This window comes from Octodon degus, unplaced genomic scaffold, assembly GCF_000260255.1.
Source record: "Octodon degus isolate 3935 unplaced genomic scaffold, OctDeg1.0 scaffold00116, whole genome shotgun sequence".
In the NCBI taxonomy this organism is placed as follows: domain Eukaryota; kingdom Metazoa; phylum Chordata; class Mammalia; order Rodentia; family Octodontidae; genus Octodon; species Octodon degus.
The window spans coordinates 4210222-4215566 of record NW_004524692.1 but is presented as its reverse complement, the minus strand read 5'-3'; the positions used below and the strand labels follow the sequence as shown (position 1 = coordinate 4215566).

General features: G+C 39.3%; 1 long non-coding RNA gene across 1 annotated transcript in view; it reads left to right on the top strand.

Moving 5' to 3' along the window:
• Positions 1 to 4123, top strand: part of LOC111812189 — a 10410-nt gene extending 6287 nt beyond the window's left edge. Inside the window, exon 3 of the long non-coding RNA XR_002817762.1 lies at positions 4101 to 4123. This is a non-coding gene — a long non-coding RNA (uncharacterized LOC111812189). The remainder of the gene's footprint in view (positions 1 to 4100) is intronic.
• The last annotated feature ends 1222 nt before the right edge of the window (positions 4124 to 5345 follow it).

Below are 5345 nucleotides of genomic sequence, written 5' to 3'. Positions count from 1 at the left end.
TTTTTTTTTTTTTTTTTTTTTTTTTTTTTTTCACAGAACCGGGAATTGAACTGAGGCCCTTGCGCTTGCCAGGGAAGAAGCACTTATTTCACTGAGCCATCTCCCCACCTCCCATTCTGCTTTTTTCTAATGCCTCCTTCAAGGTTTTTCTCAGTTTTGTCTTAATTTACCTCTAGTCTCTTTTCTTCCTCTGTTTCATATTTATGGGTTGTTTTCCTGAAATGACCAAGCACAAGTTAAATGTTTTGATTGTAAATGCTGGCTGCTTCTCAAAATCTGGCCCAGCCTGGCCCGTTTTGTGTTGATTCTGCCCATTCTTGCTGCCATATCACCAAATCATTATATCTGAGCTAAGCCAAGTAAGTCACCTTTCACTGAACACTGTTTTAGGACTCTCCTGTCTTGCTCATTTTCCTCCTCAGCTTGTCTGGCCATCACCCTTTCTCCACCTGGATGGATCACTTTCTAAGTTCATCTCTTAGGTTTCTGCTGTTACGGCTTTTTCCCTTGGGGAGTGTACACTTATTATTTATTGTTCACCTGTTATTTGCTTCATGATGTTTTCTTCAGTGTCCCAAGTTGGGAGTGATACTTTTTGAGACTAAGTCTCTATAGTTCAGGCTGACCTTGAATTCATTATATAGTCCTGGGTAAGCATAACCCCAGGTGATTCTCCTGCTTCAGCCTTCCAAATGCTGGGATTAAAGGTGTGCCCCACCATGCCCACCACGAATTGCAATGAAATGAGGAGGAAAATACATGTCTTACTTGTGTACGTATGTCTGGCTACATTTAGAACAGTTTTGCAGTTGTAACTTGATCAGTACTATTGATTAGATTGACCCCAAACTTTTTATTGTAGATATATCATGGAATCTATCCTTATAACTGTACTAATTTGTACTCTTTTTTGTTAGTACAGGGTCCACAGGGTCTCACCACGTATATTGGACTCGTAGTGATTTTCCTGTTTTCAGCCTCCCAAGCACTGGGATTATAGGTATGGACCACCACACCCAGTTTCAGTGGCAGTCTCAGTGTGCCCCAGGGGCAGGACCAGCACAGCAGGTGGAGGAGGGGGATGGGGGGTTGCTGTGCTCTGCCTAAGCAGGTGCTTTAGTTGCCTGAGCTATCTGGCCGGCCTATGATTTGCACTTTTGATTATGTAATTTCTTTTTTTTTTTTTTTGAGGAACAGGGGATTGAATTCAGGCTGTTGTGCTTGCTAGGGAAGCACTTATTCTACTGAGCCATCTCCCTGGGCCCTTGATTATGGAAAAGCTCAATTCTGAGCTTTTAGTGGAGTTGAGAGATACTGATTTTATAATCTACTACTCTGGCTGCCCCTGCCCCTGGGGCACACTGAGCGCATGACTGAGGCTGGGTGTGGTGGCATGCACTTGTTATCCCAGCCTTTGGGAGGCTGAAAAATAGGAAGGGTCACTACAAGTCCAATCTGTGTACTGAGACCCTATACTAAATACATTAAAAAAAAAAAAAAAAACCTCAGAACTACTACTCTGTAAGTAAAAGCTTCACTGAATGTGGTAGCCAAGGTCCTTGAATGTTTATACATATTCCTTGTCAAATCCTAGCCTCATATCCTCAATTATATGTGAGCAGCTTGGAGTAAAAAAATTTGTCCTTTTTAAATTTTTTTTATCCTTTTTAAAAGATAAATTTTTGCAGAAACTAATAACAAAATGACAGAAATAGCCTATGACCTAATCAAAAGTTTTTTATTGCTTACATTATTAGCTAATACTTAGTTATATACCGTATATACTTTTGTAATAGGCAATAATGTTACAGATGTAATGTTATTTTTGTACCTTCCGTGGTTATTTTTGTCTTCTACTTTTTGAAATCATATGTCTCCTAAAAAAAATAATAATGACTGGTATTTTTATTTTTTATTATTTCTTTATTTATTTGCAGAACCCGGAGTTGAACTCAGGCCCTTGCACTTGCCAGGGAAGCGCTTATTCCACTGAGCCATCTCCCTGGCCCATGACTCGTATTATTAACCTTCAGCTGCCCCACACTTCTTGCTCCTAAAAAAAGTGACTAACATTATTAACCTTTTCATCCCCTTCTCTTTCTCTAGGCTCACAGATTTACTAATCTCAAACTGTGTTCCAAAGAACTGTAGGGTTTCACTGCTAGGAAAGCAGCTTTACAGAGGGAGGGAAGCAGATATTTACTGAGTAGGTCTCTAACCCCTATCTTCCTCCTGCAAGAACCCTACTTTTTCTATTCTATGTATTTGATCTTTATGTGACTTTTTGTTTAAAAGGGGTTGGAGACAATAAAGCAGCTTGAAAATAATTGGATGTTCCTCAAGAAGGTGCCTTTCAGTGGGCTGGGAATATAGCTCATAGGTGGAACATATGCATACCTAGCATGTGGAGGAGCCCTGGGTTCAACCCCTGCGCTGCCCCCCTCCAAAAAAAAGTTGACTTTTTTTTCAGATGTAAAATGGTAACTATCAGTGTTAGTTGATAAATTTGCTTCTTAAATAGACTAGGCCTCAGTCACTAAGATGCGACTTACAGATAAATCCTTGTAATTCTTTTTTTTTTTTTTTTTTGAGACAGAATCTCATCAGTGTATTTCAGACTAGCCTCAGACTCGCTATGTAGCTCAGGTTGGTCTTGAATTCTAATCCTCAATTCTAATCCAGAACTGTTAGAACCTAGTATAGTACAAGAAGGTGCAAAGCAAACTTCCTTTTGGCTTGGTCTCAAGTGAACTATATTTATAGGCTGGAGAAGAAGACTTCATAGCGTCATATCCATTTTGCTTAGCCAAAAACTACCTATGCAAATGCGTATTCATAACAAGTTTTGGTGAATTATCAAAAGGAAGAGATTACTATTGTAAGGATTATGGCATTATATTTCAGGTAGTGGAGGAACCTGGTAATTGTAACAAGAAAATTTTTTTTCAGGATCAGGGAAATAAAAGCATACACAGTCATTTCATGACTGGTTGAGATGAAAATGGATATTTTAAACATAGGATAGAGAATTGTTTGTTTCTGAAGATGAATAAGTAAGTGAGCTTCTTGTAGATCTTTCTTTAATTTTTGGCCAGGTATAAACAATAAAATGTACAGAAACAACTGGGAATTCTGTTTTACAGAGCTTGAAAGAAAAATAATTAGAAGCTTTGCATGAGTGTTATTTTAGGAAAGATGTACCGGAAAAACATTTGCTTTAAAAAAAAAAACCCATCTTTAATTAAAACAAACACATGCTTATTTGAATTCAAAGTACTATCCTAATTTATATTATAAGAACTAATTACTATTCAATGTTAGCTTTTCTTTTTGTCTCTGAGACATTTTCCTATTAGTTTTTTTTTTTCTTTACCATATGCCACTGTGATAGAAAATTAAGTGAATTGTTTATGTAACATTATTTATTTATTTATTTATTTATTTATTTATTTGCTCCGAATGCCCTCAGGGATGGTTTGGCTGGCTGGAGTGTTGTGGGGATCAACTACAGTAGCCTGAGGCTGACAGCTTTGTGGAAGCAGCCACTTAAACAACTGAGCTAAGGCCAGGCCCACTTATGTAACATTATTATTGTTATGGTTTGTGTCTAGTTGTTCCCCTACAACCTCTTTTAGTCATGGGGCTGACTTCTAGAGGTTGCGATTAATTCATGACCAATGTTGGGATTATGGGTGTAAGTGCTGCTGGGATTATGGGTGTGAGTGCTATACCTGCCCTGGGGCAAATGTTCTGGATACAAATACAAGGAAGGGAGAGGCTTGTTACCTCTCTGGGGCTTCAGCCACTGTTCCTCCCTTTCAGCTCTTGCTCTTTGCTGTTTTCCACTGCCCTGTACTGCTGCTCTGTGTGCCCTGTGCCACTCTGCCTTGGAGCCAGCTGAGTGTGGACTGAAACCTCCACAGGCTAGCTAGGTAAACCTTTTCTTTCTTGATCTTTGGTGTCAGGTGTTTTGTGCCAGCAACGAGAGAAAAGTAACTGAGACAATTGCCTTTATGTTTTCTAAAATCTAGCACATTGATATTGATAAATATTTATTTTACGATTAATGCATGCTTTTTTTTTTTTTTTTTTTTTGGCAGAACTGGGGATTGAACTCAGGCCCTTGTGCTTGCCAGGGAAGCGCTTATTCTACTGAGCCATCTCCCCGGCCCCTATACATGCTTATTTTAGAGAGATTGGAAAATATTAACTTACAAAGAAAAAGCCTAAAATTTCTCCCATTTCACAATCCAGCGATACTTACTAGTTAGATTTCTTATATTTTCTTACACATACACAATTGGGATTATGGATTTATGTACAGTTTTTTAATCTACTCAGGAATTAATTGTGAAAAATTTCACACTTGGAACTAGTTTTTAGAGACAAATATGGTATTATGAATTTCCAGACATGCCACTTTGATTAAAAATTACTGCGTTTTTGTTCCACGTGCATCATTTATTCCTCTTTCTCTTTTTCTTTAGTGCAGCATTTTAAGGCAAGTCCTAAACACATTGTTATTCTCTTACAGTTCAATTTGCATGTCTAGATATATGGCCTTGTGTCTCACTCTTCTGTCACTGCTGGGACAAAATACTGGGTTATTTTGGTTAAAAAGAAGGAAGGAGGGTTCATTAAGCTCACAGTCAGTGGAGGTTTCAGTTCATACTCAGCTGGCTCCAAGGCAGAGGGGCTCATGGCACAGAGAGCAGTAGGTTATGGCAGGCTGCAAGGAGCTAGAGAGCAAAAGGAGTGGCAGCAGCTGTGCGCCTCTCTCCCCTCAGGCAGCTAGCCAGCCTCTCCCCTCCTTACACCGTAATGTAGTGCCCCTGGGCACTCACACCCATAGTCCCAGCATTGGATCAAGAATCAGTCACAAACTCTAGAAGCCGCCCCAAGATTGCATGAGGCTTTGGGGGGACAACTAGACACAAACCATAACACTTTGTTAAAAATAATCACAATGCTGTTATTTTGCCAAATGACATTTATAATCCTTTCATGTCCAAATGGCTTTAAATACAGATTTCCCTGGTTCTTTTTGTGCTTACCATTTGAGCAAAAGAGTTTCATCTTTAGCATGTGATTAAAAATGAAAGATTTAATTTTTTTTCCCTGACTAGCCTTTTTGGATAGCTTGCCTTTTTCTCTCCCAGTTGAATAACCTGTTGATACCACACCACTTCCTGGAGTGCTGACACTTTAAATAACAGTTCTGGCAGTGCTTTGCCTCAGAGGCACCTGTGCTGCTCCCTTCTTAGTTTCGAGCACGTGTCCAAATTAAAGTGCACAGGAAAGTGTACAGGAGGAACTAGTCCAAGCAGGAAGTTATCCAGGAAGCA